Source organism: Panthera pardus, unplaced genomic scaffold (genome assembly GCF_024362965.1).
Source record: "Panthera pardus isolate Hobbes unplaced genomic scaffold, ASM2436296v1 HiC_scaffold_12, whole genome shotgun sequence".
Classification (NCBI taxonomy): Eukaryota; Metazoa; Chordata; class Mammalia; order Carnivora; family Felidae; genus Panthera; species Panthera pardus.
Window position 1 is genome coordinate 13,391,317 of NW_026526677.1, and position 21,025 is coordinate 13,412,341.

Genomic DNA, 21,025 nt, shown 5'->3' on the forward strand with positions numbered 1-21,025 from the left:
TTAACAAAATTAAAAAAAAAAATACTTAAAAAAAAAAAAAAAAAAAAAAAAAAAAAGAGGACTGGCCCCTCATCGCAGAGACTAAGTTCAAACTTTCTAACTGGCTTAGAGAAGTAATGCGTAGAAAGGATAGCCTGCAATCTACATCATCCACCCCATTTTAAAATACAGTTTAGCTACTACTAATTTTTAGGTTATCCAGACTGTAAAAAAATTCAAACCATGTTTCCCAGGTCCGCAGAGAATTGTTTCTGTTGCATTGACCCCTTCAGTCACGCTCTTGGTCTTCTAAAACAGTCAAAAACAGCTTTAAGGCGCACATTATTCTGTCTGCTGCAGGGATTTTGTAAAGGACACTGGGTTTGACATTAATCAGTGGCCCTGTAGACCTAGTCTCTTCAGGACTTAGTGCCAGGAGAAATTTTGCTTGCTCTGAAGATCCAATATATTTTCTTCTTGTGAACCTCAAGAATCATGTGACTGATGACTTTCCCCCTTTTTGCTTTGGCAACCAGGAAGCTCAGTGCCAAATTTATAGTTTATTTAGTGACTGCATAGAACCTAAGTGACCGTCATTCTAATATAGCTGTTTGCTTTTTGCTCTCAGAACTGGCCTTCTCTAATTTATATATATTTTGGTCTAGGTTATTATTTGCATGCACACACACACATCACATACACATGCACACTTCTTACATGGTATGAGGAAGGGAGTGTGGATAAATGAAGAAGGAACCCAATGCACATTAAACTGTCAGTTGTTCACATCTTTCTATATTTACTTCCAATTTTAGCCTTGCGCACACTTATTTCTACATACTTAAATTCAAATGGTCACAGACACAAGATTAGAACAGGGAACAAAGTTAGAGGTTGTTTTTTTAAGGGCACCTGCCTCCTTATCACTGTATGCTTCTGGAATTTCTACTCCTTTCCATCTGGCAGTTCTCCTGTCTGTGTTCAAACACCTCCATTAAAGGTAGACTTCCAATGTGATTCATTTCTGGAAAGTCCTGATTGGTTGAGCCTTCTCACTTCACATTTGATCCTACCCTGATGGGCCACACGGTAAGTATTAATTCTTCATCTATAGCTGGTAGCATTTGAAGTAAGCTATTATATCCCCCAGAACATTTTCTTTTGACTAGGTACTTCAAATATTCTGCAGATGATGAAGCCATGAGTCCTCTCATTGATTGCTCTGGTCACTCTCTTCCAAACACAAATCTTATCCTGCTTATTTCCTTTTTAAAGTAAGTTTTAAAAAAATATCTATCTATCTATCTATCTATCTATCTATTTATTTATTTATTTTGAGAGAGAGCGTGTATGTGCATGCACAAGCAGGGGAGGGGCAGAGAGAGAGAGGGAGAGAGAATCCTAAGCCGGGTCCACACTCAGCACAGAGCCCAACATGGGGCTTGATCTCATGAACTGTGAGATTATGACCTGAGCTGAAATCAAGAGTCAGATGCTTAACTCAGGCACCCCTACAGTAAGTTTAAGACAACCAACCTCAAAGCTCTCAAAGCATCCTTGCCCCTCATCCTAAGTACGTATTAGCTTTCTGTGGAGTCAGATTGTAACTGACTCACAACGGACTTCTTGCTAGTCAGAGTCCCTAAACCCTTTCTGCACATGCCAGAGTTAAGTTATTTTTTCTCCAACCTGTTTTTGGGCAATTAGTCTTTTTGAATGTAAGTGAAAGGTCTTCCATTGCCATCATCAACTTTCACCTTGGTATGTATAAACCATACCTTAGAACTTGGCAAAATTAGTCTAGATTTTTGTCCCATCATCCAAGATATTTGCTCCCCTTCTGGCTTTTTGCCATTCACAGATTTGATGGTCTGACCTTTACATCACCGCTTGATGCAGGGATAAAAATCTTACGGTGAGCAAAGCCAGGAGCCCTGGTGTGTGTTAGCAGGGACCTTCTTCTAGGCTAACACTGTTCTATTTTTAAAATAGTATTCTGTCTGCACCATTATTTGCCATTAATCTTCAAACTATCATCCAAAATAAGATTTAGTAACCATCTACCGAGGACAAATTATGTGTCAGGCATTGTACTAAAAGTTCTTACATTATTTGAATTTGTTCTTTGCTGAATCTCAGAGACAAAAATGTCAGATAGAACAAGGCCAAGACCCTCATGCCTGACTCATGGTTTGCTAGTTTGTGTGGAACCTTGGAAAACATTAGGTTCTAATGCTGTTGATAATAGACTTAGTATTTAATACTCAATGCAAACTGACACTAAAATGAAATTGGTTGGGGATGCCAAAAAACGTGAACTCTTCACTTAAGCCTTCAGATATCAGGTTCAGCTGAAAAGGAGAGTGGGATTAAAGATGATATGAATTGCTAGAAATAAAGCCAGAGAGATCATCTTAAGAAGGCTTGACGTATTAGAGATTTTACATATTTTTTTCATCTTTGGGAAAAGAATTCTCTTCATGACATGCAAGCTAATTTACCAACTCAGCCTTTTGAAAAACTTTAGAGACCGAAATGCATTATCTACACAAATAGGGGATCGCCTTTAAGCTCTCTCTGGCTACTCAGCCAGTTTCTGAGGGAGCTGGAATCGGACATTTGTTCTTTTCTCCAACAATGAAGCCCTCATTTCTCCATCTTGCCTGAGAAGCTAATGTGATTGGTTTTGAAAATGCCTTGTTGGAGTCCCAAGGCACCACTTTGTGCTTCATTTTTTTCTTAGGTAGCATGAGGTCACACAGACATTTCCAGAATCAGCGGAGTCTGGGAGTTCACCATTGTCTCTCTTTATGAAGTATTCCATCTGAGTTAATCGACCACTGTTTATTTAGCCATTCCCCTATTGTTGGCCATTTGGGTTCTTTCCAATTGCTAATTATTACAAATGGGCTTTGAGGACTGGTAAGTGCTAGACAGATGTAGGGCTCGCTCATTATTCTTTTGTTATCACACTCCCAGGATGCAGGCATTTTTCTGTCTTCCTGACCTTCTTCTTCCTAATGGCACTCTTATAAAAGCACCAAAGATCTGAAAACACATGCTTTATTAAATCATCCAAGGCTGCACTATTAATTTCTTTTTCTCTTCAAGTTCAATACAGAAGTCTAAAACTTGTAGGTCTGCGTCTGCACTTCTTCACGGAGTTGCTAATCAAATCCTAGAGTTTTCCATCCCACCTTTGTTACGCTTCACTGTCAAGTAAATTCATTTCAGTTCCCCAACCCATCCCTCATTTTTTAAAAGTAAAAAGCAAGGATAAATATAAATTAAGTGGCTTAATATTCTAAATGAAATATTTGCCCAGGAAACCAAAATATGAACATATACATATTGAATGAAGATTTACTTTCAAAGATCTCATATGGAATACATATTTATTGTACAAAAGTTGGAAGAATATTTAAAAGTAAGTAAAAGGGAACAAAAGGGTTACATCCCGTTTTCTCAGAGCCCCCACTACTAAGATCTTGGTGGATTCCCTTCTAGTTTTCTTTTCCGCTGCAGAATTTTTTTCTTTGCAGAGCTGTTTTGAAAAGTTTTCAAAGTTTAATTCATTTGAAAGTATCTTTAGGCTGTGTGAAGGTGGAGAGACCATGGGATGGGGTCAGGACCCCTTAGGTGGGGTCATTTCTCAGGGCCAGTCCCGCACTGATCTCATTTTACCTGAGTGACCTTGGGCGAGTCCTATAAACCCCTGCTTCTCAGAATAGGGTGTCTCCCTGAATCCCAATCTCTGGGGAAGGCTGTTACAAAGTTACATTCTTGTATGGCACAAGGGACTTAATGAATCACAAACAGAAGTGAGAACTGCTGCCCTACCCTGTCTGGTAGATTTCTTTCTAAATCAAACCGGATGTGGGGTTTGGGCTGGGTCATCCAGGGTAGGAGTTCTTATCACAGGGCTCCCCTGGATGGGGGGTGAACTTCAGGGATCTGAGAATCCTGGGAACTTGGCTGTAGGTTTTCGTCTTTCCCGTGTATGCATTTTGTGGACAGACTGTCTATATAGCTTTAAAGTTTATAGATTTATCAGAGAGCTCCTTACTCAGCAAGATATCTGAGCCTTCCTTCATTGATCTAAGATCTCTTCCAGAAATCCCTCTGTCATGGTCCTCTGATGGCTGCAAGAAGTACCATGTTGTCCCCGTGAACATCCTCCTTCTTCCACTGTGGCCAGAAAAGGCGTGAGACTCTCCTCTTTCATTAGTTATGTGGCCTCAGGCCAGTTGCACAGCCCCTTGCGATAATTTCCCTCCGGCAGAACTTAGTAGTAGCAATCATATTTTATTTCATACCTGCTATTTTACAGGCACTGCTGTAAGCACTTTTGGCCAACTATCTCATTTCAGTCCACATGACGATCCTGTGAAAGAGGCACTCTTATTACCCCTCTTTTAAGAATGAGCAGACAGGCACAGAGAAGTCAACTAACTTGCCCATGATCACACAGCTAATAGATGGTACAGTTGTGACTCAAAACCACACTGGCTGCTTCTAAATCTATGCTAAGCGCAGCAGTCCCCCCTTACCAATAGGGGATACATTCTAGGATCTCCACTGGATGCCTGAGACCTCAGATAATACTTCATCCTATATATACTCTGTTTTTCCTGCACATACTCGTGTATGATAAGGTTTGATTTGTAAACAAGGCACAGTAAGAGATGAACAATAATCAAATAATAAAATAACACAATTAAAATAACATCTGCATATTGCTATGAGAATAGGGTCTCTAAAAATATCTTCCTTTTACAGTACTCATCCTTCTTCCTGCAATGATATTGGATGATAAAATGCCTACGTGATGAGATGAAGGGAGGTGACTGGTGTAGACGTTCTGACCCAGCGTTAGGTACTACTGACCTTTGGATGATGTGTCAGAGGGATCATCTATTGCACGATCGCGGCTGACCACGGATAACTGAAACCATGGGAAGCCAGGCAGCGGTTAAGGGGGGGCACTGTAGTGAGTACTGAGAGCATTAGGACTAATATCACTTCTAATAATGCTATCAGTAATGAATGATACTAAGTAACACTAACAGAACTCGCAATATCACTGCTAATACCACTATCTACAGCAGACTAGAATAGAACTGCAAGCGGGCCCCAGCTGGGGGACCCTGACCAAGGGGCCTCCTCCATTCTTCTGGGAACCTCTGGGAATTTCCACTTCTTCATTGTCCCCTGGGGATGGGAAATGCCGCCTGCCTCCCAGGGCCGCTGGCTCCTGGGCAGAGCACAGCCTGCCACATAATATTACCGGATAGATGTTTTTGTTGTGGTAAAATATATATAACATAGAATGTACCATTTTAACCATATATAAATGCACGGTTCCGTGGCATTAAATCATTCCCATTGTAGTATATCGACTACATAGGTTTTGCTTGTATTTTCTACACTGTGTAGAGTACTCAGCCCAGAATCTGGCACCTTGCAAGTATTCAACCTTCAGCTCGCCCCTCCCCCTCCCGGGCCCCTCCCCTCCCTCAGCCTTTGACAAGTGTCCCATGCCGCGGAGATTTCAGTTAGCATTCTCCGGTGCGGTGTAAGAGGCAGGATGACAGGTCTCTCCAAGTGATCGTGGGCACATGACTCCATAGCTCTCCGCCTCAGTTTCCTTCTCTGTAAAATGGGGATGAGAGCAGCACCTACCAAAGAGGCTGTCACCTGAGCGAGGCTCTCGGCACAGCTCTAGCCCTGGCAAGCGCTCAGTAAAAGCCGGAGACGACTTTCATTATTTGGGGACCGCATCCTTCCTGGGAAGAGCACGCTGGCAGGGGTGCAGAGGAACTGGAGGCTGGCACTGGCCCCAGACGGCTGCTCGCCCTTGCTCCCTCCAGGCCACCTTGACGGAAGGCGCTCAGGGGAACAAGTGACAGTGGGCGCTCAGGGGAACAAGTGACAGTGGGCGCTCAGGGGAACAACCTCACAGTGTTGTGAGGAGGAGGAGGGAGGCCTTCGGGGCCCACGGAGCGCTTTGTTCCATAAAAAGCTTCGACTCAGGCTGTCATAGTGGCCTCGGATTTCTGTGTCTCTTCGGCTTCTATTTTGAGTGCGGAATTGGCGTGGGAATGTTTTCCTTTATTTCAAGCCCTAAGTAGTTGTTGGGGAACAGCTGTTTTGAAAGATCATCTTTGAGGCACTGAGATGCTGCTACAAAACAAATTTCCTGAACCAAGAAAGGCTCCCCTGTTCCATTTGCCTGGTTTTACTTTTGTCCAGGTCTTTACTCCTGCCGTTGCTTCTTCCCGAATCCTCTTTTTCTACCCTGACTCCTGCACTTGGGCTCCCGTCGAAATCCCCCTGGTTGCCTCGCTGCCACTTCTCCAGTGGAACTTTCTCTGGTTCCCGCAAAGTATCTCGCTGGGTGGGCTTGGCCCTGCCCTCTGACCTGGTTGTGGGTTGGTTCTGAAGCAGTCCCTCCCCACCTGGATCGCGGGTTCTGGAAGACTCGAGGGCCCTGTTTGAGTCATGACCCCTCCCGTGCTGCCATTGAGCAGGAAACTAGTGAACCTTTCTCTTTGTCGGCTCAACATCCAGACAGTCTACTCGTTCGGTTGGTGGAGGGAATCCTAAGGGGGTCGGTGGAAGGGTCCCACCTCTTGCACAGAAGCCAGAAGAGGGACGAAGACATCCATGCTCCTTGGCCTCTGTCTGGCGGAACACAGGGAAGCCGTTGGCCGGGGTTAGCATTGCTCACTCGGGTGCAAGGCTGATTCTCCAGCTTTCTGAACTAGCAGAGACCCCAGAAAATTCATTTCTGTTTAAGTTAATGAACCCTTGTTTCCGTGGTTCATCGCCAGTAATTCTTACTAGTATAGCACCACGAACAGAATGAAAACTTCAGGGATGTTGATAAACTTGAGGTTGCTGAAATCAATCCCACGCGATGATTATCCGTCGTTTCGGCCTCCTCCACATCCCGGCACCCCTTCTGGCGCTAGCAGCCTGAGTTTCCATTTCCAAACCACTGTCTCCATTCTGGGTCCACGCGGTTCAAGCAGGGCTGACTCCAGCCATGGCTGCAGGGTGGGTAAGTCTGGCCAAAGCACCGCACCCTCTGGCTACCGTGATTGGCTCAGGGATGGGCATGTGACCGCCTCCAGGCGAATAGATTCCGTCCCAGGACTTTTGCCAGAATGACTCAGAAGAGGCGTGTCTCTTTGCCAAGCCCCTAGGCTGGTGGCACAGAAGACTGGAGTTCTCAGGGAGCCCAGGAGGGTGAATCCACACGAGGGCTCTTGAGGCTGAGTCCAGAGGAAAGCAAAGCTGAGAGATGAAGAGAAAGAAGATCCTGATGATATTGGTTAAGGACCTGGATTGAATAGCATCTGAGTTGTAATAGTAACAGCTGACATGTCTTAGATACTAGGTACCAGGCACTGGTGTCACCATTTCACGAGATGTCAACATTTTCTCAGGCTGCCATAACACAGCGCTATGAACTGGGCAGTTGAAAACAACACAAATGTGTTGTCTCATAGTTCTGGAGGATGAAGAGTCAGATTCAAGGTGTTGGCAGGGCCATGCTCTTGGCTACAGGCTGAATTAGGCCCCCCAATTTATATGTTGAATCTTTAACCCTCAGGAGAAAGGGCATATAGGGAAGTAGTTATGGGTAAATAAGATCATAGAGTTGGCCATTGGTTTGATAGTATTACTGTCCTTATAAGAAGAGACACAAGAGAACTCTCTAGCTCTCTCTCTGCCACGTGAGAAGTTGGCCCCCTGCAAGCCAGGAAGAGAACTCGCACCAGAAACTGACCCTGCTGGACCTTGATCTGGAACTTCCAGCCCGCAATCTGCCAGAAAACGAATTTCTGTTGTTCTAGCTGCCCAGTCCACGGTATTTGACTCCGGCAGCCCAACCAGACTGATACTCGACCTGTGACCTGAAGGAGAGATTCCTTCCTTGCCTCTTACAGGTTCTGGTAGCTCCAGGTGTTCCTTGTCTGGCAGCTGTGGCACATCCTGCCTCCAAGAACCCATGGTGCTCTCCTCCTGTGTCTGTGTCTCCGCGTCCCTTCTCCCCTTCTAGAAGGATAGCAGTCACATTGGATAAAGGGCCCACCCACTCTACTCCGGTATGACCTCATCTTAATCGATTACATTTGCGAAGATCCTGTTTCCAAATAAGGTCACATTCTCAGGTACTGAGGGTGAGCCGTTCAATGTATCTTTTTTGGGCGGCATAATTCAACCCATAACACACGTGTTGATTTACCCAATCCCCACAACGAATCAATGAAGTAGGCATGAATTTATCATCGTGGCCTCACCCACATGAGCGAAGTAAGGCCCAGAGAAGTTAGGCAACACGCTCAAGGTCCTATGGTGAGTAAGGGTTTGAGCAGAGATCTTACCTCAGACAAAGTGGTGGCAAAGCCTGCACATTTAGCTACTTCACAGTTTAGACCCGAGACATGCTCCAGTGGATTCCCTAATTTGCTTAGGCCGGTTTGAATTGGGTTTCGGTGCCTTGTAATGATTCCTTCTTCCTAGCATTGGTCTCATCCTTTCCTGTGTCTAAGCTCTCACAGACATCTCAGCCTCAGGACTTCACTCAGACCTGCCCCTTTGGGGTCTATTTCAGGTTCTACAATTACTTCTTCCTCTTCCTTCCCCCTCCTTCCTCCCCATCAATACTCTGTGCATCAGATGCTAGCTCTCAGCTGGGTCAGAAGGAAGCCAAGGGAGTAAATCAATACAGAGTGAGGTGTGATTTATAGATTGTAATTTTCCTAGGGGCTTTTAGCTTTTAGATGCAAGTTGTTAACCCATTGCCTATCTGGAAGTTCAGATCTTAAGATAAAAAGATGGACGCCTTCAGGTCAAAGGGAGAGAACTTTAGGGGCTGATGCTCTCCTTATTCCTTTAACAATTCCAAACAGATGGCATGTGTGGGAGTTTAGTTTGAGGGTCCTCCTGTTAGGGTACAGTTATTGATCTCTTTTGCAGAGTGGGGATGTGTATGTACCTTCGATCTTGTACATATGAAGATCGTTGCTTTAGTCGATTCAAGATTTTCTCTTTTTTTCAGGTTAGGTCTCTTCCCCTTGGGATTGCCTTTACCTCATATCAGTCTTTTAACCTTTCCTATAATTCAAACATAATTCAAATGTCTTATACATAGAGGATACATTTTTTCCCTGACAGGTATCATTACAGTGACCAGCACACACAAAAAATCAGAGGTAGATGTTTTTCTGTTGGAAATCTCAGCTTCTGGGAACAAGGGGTGAGTCTGAATTTTACCCCCTCTTAACTTCTTAACCATCTTAGCTAAAGCTGGTCTGGCATACTAGGTAAGGACACATGGAGTCAGAGGGACTTGGATTGGAATTTCCACTGTGGTATTTGTCTATGGCCTGTAGGAAGATGAGCTGACTTAGCTCCTAGTCATAACATGGACATTATACCATGTTGCAGAGTTGCTGCAAGGATTAAATGATATACTGATTATCAAGCTCTTAGTTCAACACATAATACATTTCAAAATGGTATTATTTTCTTATTTTTATCTTATACCCGTCTCTCAACAGAATAGGCTGCCTTGCATACAGTTTAGCGCTCAGCAAATGTGGAAATTCTATCAGCTTAATATAAAATTCCCAGGCCAGTCAGGACACTGAATTTCTAGATAATGGTGCCCTGAAGGGGAGAGCTATATCAAGTTGAATTTCCACGAATGGATTTTCGTTTCGTGGTGGCCTTGTGAATTGAGATAAGGCCTGGTCTTCTCTGTGGGTGTAGTACTTATAGCAGAGTTGGTAATGGCTGTCTTGGTGTATATAAAGTCACTTTGCTCCCTGGAATTGCTAATTGCAACTTGGAATTTAGGGAGCTGTTTATGTGCTTCTTTATTCATAGGGCAGCAACTCTTCTTCTGTCTGTTTGGATCGACATTAATTAAATGAATAATAAGTCCTAGCAGGAGCACCGGGAAAACTTATTTCATAGGATTATAAATATTTTACAAGAATTCAGGAAGAATGGGAATCTTGGGCAGCCTCTTCCAAACAGGGATGGAGAGTTTTCTATCCTGGCTTGGGAAGGTCACCATCTTGAAAACATGGGCGTCCTGAGAAGAGGCTTGCGTTGTAGCTGTGACACTTACTAGTTGTCACATTTGTAATTGGGAGAAATTACTAAAGTTACTGGAAACTCAGGTTCCATATTCATTCATTCATTCATTCATTCATTCCTTCAAAGTTACTGTGCACTAAATACTGTTCTAGGCTCCAGATAGATGGTAATAAGGGAAACAGGCAAGCATCTCTGTCTTCATCAAGCTCATAGTTTAATTCAAAACAAATATACATAGTAAATTATAGTAATTTTCCTCCTCTGAAAGAGGAAAATAAAAGGTGAGGACAGGAGTAAGGGAATGTGTGTATATGAGGGTGAACTTTAGGTGAGGTATACAGGACAAGCCTCAGTGAGAAGCCAACATTTGAGTAAAGACCTGGAGGAAGTGAGGGAGTGAGGACGACCAATATCTGGGAGAATTGCAGGCAGAGGGAATACAGCCAGGGTAAGGATCCAGGGGCAGAGGCAAGTTTGGCATTTTGGAAAAGTTGCAAGAGGCCAGGATGGCTGGAATGGAGTGAGGGACATGGGGTGGTTGGTGCTGGGGTTAAAGAGGTGATAGGGTCAGCCTTGTAGCCCTGGAGCATGTGGTAAGGAGCTTGGCTTAGGACCCATTGGAGGGTCTTGAGCAGAGAGAGGGAGACAAGATCTGACTTGTTTTAGCATGCTCCTCTGGCTCCTGTGTGGGGAATAGCTTGCAGGAGGATACATACAGAAGCAGGGAGATAAGTTAGGCGATTATTACAAAGATACAGAAGGAGAGGTGATTGTAGCTTGGCTGAAATCAGGGTCATAGCAGAGGAAATGGTGGGAAGCAATAGAATTCAGGATATATCTTGAAGATATAGGCAAAAGAAGAGACTGTATCTGAGAGGATGTTCTGACACATTGAATGTGGGGAAAGATAAGACTTAAGGATGACCCCAGTGTGTTTTATCTGAGACACTGGAAACATGGATCCACTGTTAAATGAGATCAGAAATGGTGCAGGAGGGACAGGTTTTAGGGGGACTATCTGGGGATTTGCAATATTTATGTTAAATTTGAAACATCCATTAGATACTCCAGTAGAGGTGTAGAGTAATTGTTGAGTATAATTACTCAAAAGGGGGAGAGATCTGGGTTAGACATATAAGTTTGGAAGTCATGGGCATCGATGGTATTAAATGGTATTAAAGCCACCACGAATGCCTATGGATAAAAATAGAGATTCAAGGACTGATCCCTAGGACTCTCTTTCACTTAGAGGTCAAGGACATATGGAGGAACCAGTGAAGCAGGTTGAACAGCTAGGGAGGTCAGAGAAAAACCAGGCAACTGGAGGCCAAGTGAAGAAAGTGTTTGGGGTATAAGAGAATCACCAACTGTGTTAAGTGCCAATGAAAGGTGAGGTAAGCTCAAGACTGAGGACTGAGCATTGCAATTAGCCACATGAAGTCACTGGTGATCTTGAGAAAAGCGGTTGTGACAAAAACTTGTTTGGAGTAGATTTAAGTGGGAATGGGAAGAAAAAAATTTAGACACAGTGAGTTTAGACAACTCTTTCGGTGAGTTTTGCTGTAAAGAGAAGAAAAGGGATGGACCAGTAAGGATTTTGGGTGTGTGTGTGTTATATTAATATTGGGAGAAAGAGCAGCACATTTGGATGCTGATGGGAATGGTCCAGGAGAAAGGGGGAAGCTGAAGCTGTAAAAGAGGAAGGAGAAAATGCCAACAACGATGTTCATGACTAGGCAAGAAGAGATGGGATTTGGTGTGCAAATAGAGAGGTTAGCTTTAAATAGGAGCGTGAGCGTGGGAGGGATGGTAGGAGTAGATGGACAGAGAATCAGGCAGGCGGGTAAGATTTGGTCAAGAAAAATTGCAGAAGTTCTTTTTAATTTTCTCTGCGAGGCACATGAAAAGATGCTCAACGTCGCTCCTCATCAGGGAAATACAAATCAAAACCACACTCAGATATCACCTCACGCCAGTCAGAGTGGCCAAAATGAACAAATCAGGAGACTATAGATGCTGGAGAGGATGTAGAGAAATGGGAACCCTCTTGCACTGTTGGTGGGAATGCAAATTGGTGCAGCCACTCTGGAAAACAGTGTGGAGGTTCCTCAAAAAATTAAAAATAGACCTACCCTATGACCCAGCAGTAGCACTGCTAGGAATTTACCCAAGGGATACAGGAGTACTGATGCATAGGGGCACTTGTACCCCAATGTTTATAGCAGCACTCTCAACAATAGCCAAATTATGGAAAGAGCCTAAATGTCCATCAACTGATGAATGGATAAAGAAATTGTGGTTTATATACATAATGGAGTACTATGTGGCAATGAGAAAGAATGAAATATGGCCCTTTGTAGCAATGTGGATGGAACTGGACAGTGTTATGCTAAGTGAAATAAGCCATACTGAGAAAGACAGGTACCATATGTTTTCACTCTTATGTGGATCCTGAGAAACTTAACAGAAACCCATGGAGGAGGGGAAGGAAAAAAAAAGAGGTTAGAGTGGGAGAGAGCCAAAGCCTAAGAGACTCTTAAAAACTGAGAACAAACTGAGGGTTGATGGGGGGTGGGAGGGAGGGAAGGGTGGGTGATGGGTACTGAGGAGGGCACCTTTTGGGATGAGCACTGGGTGTTGTATGGAAACCAATCTGACAATAAATTTCATATATTGAAAAAAAATTTTCTTTGTGACATAACCAGATTCTCTAGCTATGAGGAAGGATGGGGCCGTCATGTTAGAGGTTGGAGGAGAGAAGAGATGGGATGAAACAGTTGGCTAAGAGAGCAGATGGACTGAGGACACGCAGTGTGGTTGCCAGATAGCAGCAGGGGCTTTGGGACGGTGAGAGGATAGAGTGGGACCAGCCAACATGGTAGCCTGTGTTTCTGTTAGTTGAATGGGTGACAGTGCAGAGGGTCCAGCGGGTCGGATTAGAGCTATGCTTTAACCAAGTGAATATGACAAAGCAAGAGAGGGACAAAGGTGTTGAACTTGTGTTCCCAGAGGATTGCAATGGTGATTGACCATGGAAGGTAAGCTAAAGAAGGAAGGACATGAGACATGAGACATAGTGAAAAAGTGGTAGGATAGAGTGACTTAGAATAATTTATGATTAATACCTATTTTGGCAATTATTCTACTGTTGCCTGTGTACCCCACAAGACTGTATGTTTCATGAGGACAATTACCGTGTCTGTCTCTTGCCAAACATTATACCCTGGGCTTGGATCAGTGATGGACTCAAAAAAGCATTCAGTAATATTAATTGAGTACATGAATGAATAGTAGCTTCTATTTATTGAATGGTTATAGGCACTTTGTAAACATTTATCCCTCCAAGTATCCCTATGATGTGGGTATTATTATATCCCCTTTTGTAAATAAGAAAATTAGCTCAGAATGACTATGGACTTTCCAAATCTCTAGCTGGCTGGAATCCAGATCCATTTGTCTGCAAAGTCTACAACCCTATTAGCAATGTCTGATTGCCTGCTATGTCCTTCTACGGTTAAAAATGCTTTCTCCTCTGGTAAGGAGCCAGCCATGGTCTCTCGACCTTGAGATTTGATCCCTCCCATCCCGCCCTTCGTGATGTCCCTTCTTCCTCCTCCAGCACTACTCATGATTTTAATATTGATTCTTCAGGACTGTTGTGAAGATCCCATTAACTTACGATGTAAATGGATGTAAAAGTCCTTTTCAGATTTTTAATCTTTTGTATTAAGTAAAGAAACCACTTTGATTAGGATTTGTTCTTTACCACTTCAGGCTGCTTATTCCTTTAATCCCTCCATATCTCATCTTCCATTTCTTCCCATTACCTCTTCTCCCTTTGCCACATGTTAACATCCACCCATTCTTTCCAGTTTAGAATGAGGGTGTAGCTTCTCCATAAAGATCCTAGGCCAGAGGAAGAAAGGCAGAGTATGGGTTACATTGTCTTGGCCAGGGGGAAAATGATCTGAAGTTAAAAAAGTCATGGGAATTCCTAGAGCAACACCGTAGACATTCCATTTGAAATTGATGGTATGTTATCTCCCATTGCAAGAGACAGTCTTTCCCAAGTGCAGGAAATGCTCTGACGTGGGAGGCTGATATTGGCAATTTTCCCACTCCGAGGCTCAGTGCTCCTGGATCTGCCAGAAGGGGGCGCTCTCACCATCTGCACCTTCTGTGCCTTTGCTTCTTTGTAGTGTGTGTGGTTTAGGGCTGCTCATGAGTTTTCTGGAGGCTTGATCCGCAGGACCTTCTAGGAGGGTTGTGCAGCTGCATTCTGCACAAGGATGCCCTGCTGAGGGCATTCGTGGTGCCGACATCCAGCTTCCACTCTTGCTTGCTGACCTGTGTGCTTTGTTACTACCGAGTTTGTCCAGGGCAAGCACCAGTTTATAACTCATAAGTGGGCCAGGTAGGCTAGTGCAGACCTGAAGCATCCTTTCCTGATGGCCCAGGTGGGCCTGTGTTCGTCTTCACAATTAAACTTGTGTGTCTGAGCAGGTGTATGCACTGCTCATAACTTTACCTTTGAGAATTCAGATCAAATGATGTGATGCCTTGTTTTACCAACAGTGATCTGACCCTTCCAGAATTTCAGATGCAATATTCGCTGGCAAATTTCCACATATTTTGCTCCCCCACTCCCACGCCCAGCTGATGATGCATCACCACCGCTGGCTGTTCATGATCTTGTTTTCTTTCTCTTTAAATTGTTATTTATGCGTTTATATTTTCTTCTCGACACTCCCATTCAGTATATTTCATGAGAATTTTTGATTTTTTGTATGTGATTTTGCAAAATTTAAGTGGCCATTTTGTATGTAAGTCTTGGTATTTCAGCAATTGTATAGCGTTAGGAATCTCATTCTTACTTTCTTTCCCTCAGCGTGATGTTTCTCAGGTAGGGATCTTTTTAATTTTTCAGCGGCTTTGCCTCCCTCCCCCATTCTTTTTGGCTTTCCTGTTTATATGGCTTATTAAAATAAGGTACAGTTGCCATGTTCCCTTCTTTGGGAAGACTCTCTCCTTCTTCCAACCTTAGGCTCCCTCTTCTGGACTCCCACAGTATTTCAGTCTTCTGTTGCTGTGATTATGATTTCATTTTGTAATTAAAAGAATCTATTTATCTGTTTGTGCTGAGATCCTCCAAGGAGCAAACCATATACATTTATGCAATTCTAGCCCCTAACATAGCTCTCGGAACAACAAATATGTGTTGGATGGATGAATAATAATGATAATCGCTAACATTTATTGAGTGTGAACGTGTTAGACACTGTTCTGAGGGTTTTACATCTATTGAACTCATTCTACTCTCACAAGAGCCCTATGAATTCGGGACTATTATTATCTTGATTTTACAGAGAGACAAAAATGAGACATGGAATGTTCAAATAACTTTGAAATTCATGTTACTTATGAAATTCGAATACGCCCTACAGCTAGTAAATGGTGGAGCTGGGATTCTAACCAAGAGAGTCTGGTCCAAATTCCAGGGTCCTAACTATCATCTACATCAGCCTGTAGACTGTGTAGGACTTGTGGCTCCTGGTCCAATATGCCAGTGCGTGTTCATGCCACAGTGCAGGCTCCATCTTTCTTATTCCCATTCATTACTAGGTGTCTGTTAGGTATTGCCATGTGTCCTGTTATCTCACTCAATCACACAAGAACTTGTAGGTGGGTGTCATTATCCCCACTTTTATAGATGAGGGGCTCCAAAGAATATGGTACCTCGTCGATGATCCCATAATTAGTGGCAGAGCCAGGATTTGAAGCCTGGTGACACTGACTTTAAGTTCCGTGCTCTTTCCATGATATCACATGATTATCAGAGAGAGCACCCTGGGTCTTAGATCCTTGCTACTTGTGGGAAACTGATGGGCACTTGGTGGAAAGGTACAGGCTCTTCCAGCTTTGATGTGATCTGAGGAATGTTCTCCAATAGTCTGTGACTTCCTCCATGGGGTTGCCATTGAGGGCTTGGAGTCTCTTTTCAAGAACCCAAGTCTCTAGTTCCCATGACCTCTAAAATGTGAGCTCTGAGGTCAGGGACTCATCTTTTTTGTAACTTCAGTGCTTAGAACATCTCATACAGTAGGGTTCAGTAAATATTTGCTGAAGAAATGCCAGATCTAACAATTCCTTCTCCCTCCTTAAGCTAATTTAGGTGATATTTTCTGTTGCTTACAATCAGAGGAGTCCAAACTAATAACCCCCATGGTAGGTATTATTAATCAATTATGACACTTTCTGTAGCTTAATCTACAAAAGGATTTTGAATCCTTTCCAATATGGTACTCCAGGCAGACATTATGAATTGTTAGAATTAGCAGGTGAGATGGAACTCATTTAGAATCTATACTCATTTTCCATTTACTGTGAAACAGATTAATGCAAAATTGGCAGCTTCTAACAACATATATTTATTATCTCATAGCTTCTGTGGGTTAGGAGTCTGGGCACGCTGGGCTTATCTGGGCCCTCTGCTCAAGGTCCCACAAAGTTGCAATCAAAATGTTGGCTGTTCCTTCCTGGAGCTCAGGTGTTCTTTCACACTCACGTAGTTGTTGGGCTGATTCATTTCTTTGCAGTCACAGGACTGAGGTCCCCATTTTTTTGCAGGCTGTCAGAGGGAGGTCACTCTCAGCTCTCAAGGACCCACAGAGATCCTCTGTGTGCCAATCTTGCTCACTACACAGCAACTCTGTTCTTCCAGGTGTGCAGGAAAACATTTTCAAGAAAGACTCAGTCTCTCTTTTCTTTTTTCTTTTTTAATTTTTTTAACGTTTTATTTATTTTTGAGACAGTGAGAGACAGAGCATGAACAGGGGAGAGTCAGAGAGAGGGAGACACAGAATCTGAAACAGGCTCCAGGCTCCGAGCTGTCAGCACAGAGCCCGATGTGGGGCTCGAACTCACGGACCGAGAGATCATGACCTGGGCCGAAGTCGGCCGCTTAACCGACTGAGCCACCCAGGCGCCCCTCAGTCTCTCTTTTCAAGAAAGATTAAGTCAGATAATCTCCCTTTTGATTAACTGAAAAATCAACTAATTTGGGACCTTAATTACATCTTTAAAAATATTTTTCCTTAGACTATAACTTACTGATGGGAGCGAGATCCCTTACATACATAGATCCCACCTGTATTCACGAGGACTGTGTTATACAGAGTGTGTACGCTGGGTGATGGGAATCTTGGGAGGCTATCCTAGAATTACTCCGACTTCAGCATCCCTGATCCAGCCCAAATTCTTTCCTGTACAGGTGAAAAAACCGAGGCCTAGAGAAGGAAGTCACTTGCCCACGCACATGTGGGGTCTAGAGGCCCAGCTGAAGTTAACATTCTAGTTCTTCAGCTTTCTACTCCAGTGCCCTCGAGGTCATTGTCAAACTACTGCTGAACCTGTTTATCCAGGTCTGTACAGTCTCTGACCTTGTAGCAACAACTTCTGTGTTTTAGTCATTTTTGTCTTTCCCTTCGCCCCAACTCCCCTTGCCCTAACAAACAGATACACAAAAAATGTTTGTGTTGATTTGACTAAAAGTCCATTGGAATTCGAAGGCTGAAGTGAATTGTATAATGTCTAGCACCAAACCAATGAAGGATTCAGACACAGAGAGAAACCTTAGAGGACTTTGATGGAATATTAATAGAGTCCCAATGATGTTCCAGTGACAATAATATCTCTTCTTCTAGCAGCAGCTGTGACCTTTCAAAGTTAAGAGTCACCATGGGGACTCTTCCTAAGGGCTGGACCCCCTGCATTTTGGCAAATGAAGCCACTTACCTGTGATGGTTATGCTGGGGCTTGGGAAGAACATGATGAATAGGTGAAAAGGTTGTTAAAAATGTCAGCTGATGACCCCAAATGATCTCTTGGGAGTCAGTGGGGTTCATAAGCTTTCACTCACCAGCTGTTTTAGGGTATTTGAATGGACTTTGTTCCTCTTCTCATAGTCCAGACTTCTTAATATAAAATGCAAATTCATCTTAACTAAGGTGCCTGCAAACAGAATCCTGTGGGAGCTATACATATAACATACAAAACATATATATGTTAGAAATATAAATGTTAAAATATAACATAGTTATGTTGTGTTTTATCACAACTTCCCAGAGACTACATTTTAAAAATGTATTTTATTTAAAAAGTTTATTTTTAAACACTTGTTTGTTTTTGAGAGAGAGAGAGACACACACACACACACAGAGAGAGAGAGAGAGAGAGAGACAACGAACAAGCGGGGGAGGAGTAGAGAGAGAGGGAGACACAGAATCCGAAGCAGGCTCCAGGCTCTGAGTTGTCAGCACAGAGCCTGACATGGGGTTCGAACCCATGAACTGTGAGATCATGACGTGAGCCGAAGTTGGACGCTTAACCAACTAAGCCACCCAGGCGCCCCAGGACTACCTTTTTAATGAGAAAAAACCTTTCTGAGATATGGATACCTATACAATTTCTTGGAAAGAGCACATTTCATGGAAATTATCAAATTCTTTAGACCAGCAGTTGCTTGAAAAACAGTGGACTTTTAAAGCATTGCAAATGTCCAGAAGTGATTTGTAGAGTGAGAGACAGATATAGGGCAAGAAGTAAAAGGTTTTTTTTTTTTTTTAATACAAGATTCTGAAAGGCATTTTTGATTACTCATTATATGAGTTTTCTATTGTTGTATAACAAATTACCCCAAAACTTAGTAGTTTAAAATAAAGGACAGTTATTATCCTATCAGTTCTTCAAGTCTAGAATCCAGATGTGGCTTAGCTGAGGGTTTCTGGCTCAGGGTCTTACTGGTGTTAGCCAGATCTGTGGTCTTATTTCAAGGCTCTATGGAGGAAGATCCTCTCTGAAGCTCACTCAGGTGGCTGTTGGCAAATGAGCCATCAGCTCTTGAGGGCTGTTGACCAGAGACATCAGTTCTTTCCTTAGGGCAATTCCTTCATGTTCTCTCTGAGCCACACAAGACAATGTGTCACTGTCAAAGCACGACCTCATAATTCACAATGTCTCCATGCTTGCTTCAGGGAAATGACCTTAGAGGTAACTCAGAGCTCCTATGTCAAAGAGGAATTACAAATGCTTGTATAAAAAGTTCTTTAATATGTTTGTTGCACTCTACATTATATAAATATCAAAGTCTGAAATCTTGGCTTCCCCAAGTCTGGTTTTCCTAATTATTCTACTGCTAGCTGTATGTGAAGGCAGCTAAGTTCATGGTTGGTTTTAGAAAGGCCCTGTGTCCCACCCACTTGATTAAAAACAAAATACTCAAATTTCCATTCTTTTAATAAATCTGTTATGTTAAAGCACAAGTTTTAGAAGGCTTCTGTCCAAATGCAAATAATAATCCTGTATCTTTCATTACCCAGCAAAGCAGTTGATGTCAGGCTGGTTGATGACAGGAGACAGAGCAGAACCCAGAGAGGGCAGGACCAGCTGAAGCATCACAGTGTAAGGGATGCATGGGTATCTGGGCACCTGAGGGCAGAAAAGGAGGATGCCACCGTAAGAATCCTACAAAGTTAGAACTGGAGAGGCTTAAGAGTTTAAGATCACATATTTATTTATTTATTTATTTATTTATTTATTTATTTATTAGGCAAGGAACCTGTATGGAGGAGAACTACATTGGTATATATGACATGACAGGCTGGTCGTGGAGTAGCAGCTGGAACCTGGGTCGCCTGAAGATGAGATAAGACCAGCTTCCACTGTGCTGGTAGCAGAATCAAGACCAGTGCTCAAGTCGAAGTGACATTCCTGGATCCTTCTCAGAATCAAGCTCTCTCTGCTCCCTGCCCTTTGCCCACACCTTTACCTGGCCCATCTTAATCAACGTTGTATTAAAATGATGTGCATAGGAATCTCGCTTTCCCCAATTAAGTGGACATCTATCACTTGTGGTCTAGTGCTTAATCTCTCTTATTTTGGTAAATTTCCCCCGGCAGGCCATTCTTCCCACTAGTTTTGTGGTCAGGAAGGATTACCTCCACCTCCAGAGTCTTCTGCATGAGCTGATTATCCCTCCCCTCTGCAATTGTTTCAAAGAGGGGCACACAATCTAAGCTGAGCCAGTAAGCTCTGAGGAGATATTTTCTGTAATTCCTGGAAAGAAATGCCTTCTGTCCACCACTGGTTTCAATCATGTGTGGCTGCTATAGACATTTTTTATCAGGAGGGAGACCAGCTAGAGACTGAGGACAACCCAGGAAGGAGGCAGAGCTAAATGATGCAAAGAAATTAAGTCTGGATGTTGTTATTTGAGTCTGTGTATCAAAATGAAACTGAAGCCAGTTCAATCCTTGGACAATAACTTAGAGTGATTTATTCAGGTCTTTCTCTGAAAAACAAATAAACAAAAAATGAATGCTCACCTAACATCTGCAAAACTAAATATGCTGACAAGCTCCCTCCAAGAATGATAGACTCTTGCAAAGGCAAATTTCATTCTTCAAACCAGATGGCAGAAACTTACTTACCACTCTAAAAATGGTAGCTCTTTTGAGCTTAAGAAAATCTTAAAACAGAGCCTCCAGGAGGGATTATATAAGGAGAGTTTTCATAGTGTATTTGACTATATTTTCTCAAAGAATCTTCCTAACAATCATTTTTGACAGGTTATTACAGCTCCCAGATTACAAATGAAAATATGGAGACCCTGTGAAATTTAGAGCTATGGACTAGAGACAAAGGCTCCAGACAGTAATGGCCCGGGGCCTTTCCCCAGTGTAGACCGTGATTTGGCTGCATTAGTTAGACTGACTCTGGCTCTCCCTGTTGTTATGAATAGTTGTTACAAAAACATAGACTCCAGAAGCTCTTATGTCTGGCTCAGTCTGAGAACTTCACATGGTAAAAAGGTAAGATAAAAATGTTTTCATAATGAGTTTACTCATCAACTCTTGCAGACAGACGGCTAGCC

The 21,025-nt window shown here is 43.0% G+C and overlaps 1 long non-coding RNA gene across 1 annotated transcript; it reads left to right on the top strand.

Moving 5' to 3' along the window:
* The first annotated feature begins 1,057 nt into the window (after positions 1-1,057).
* Positions 1,058-20,481, top strand: LOC109261217 (uncharacterized). Its single transcript, XR_008421130.1, has 2 exons — positions 1,058-1,253; positions 19,703-20,481. It is a non-coding gene; the product is annotated as an uncharacterized LOC109261217 (long non-coding RNA).
* The last annotated feature ends 544 nt before the right edge of the window (positions 20,482-21,025 follow it).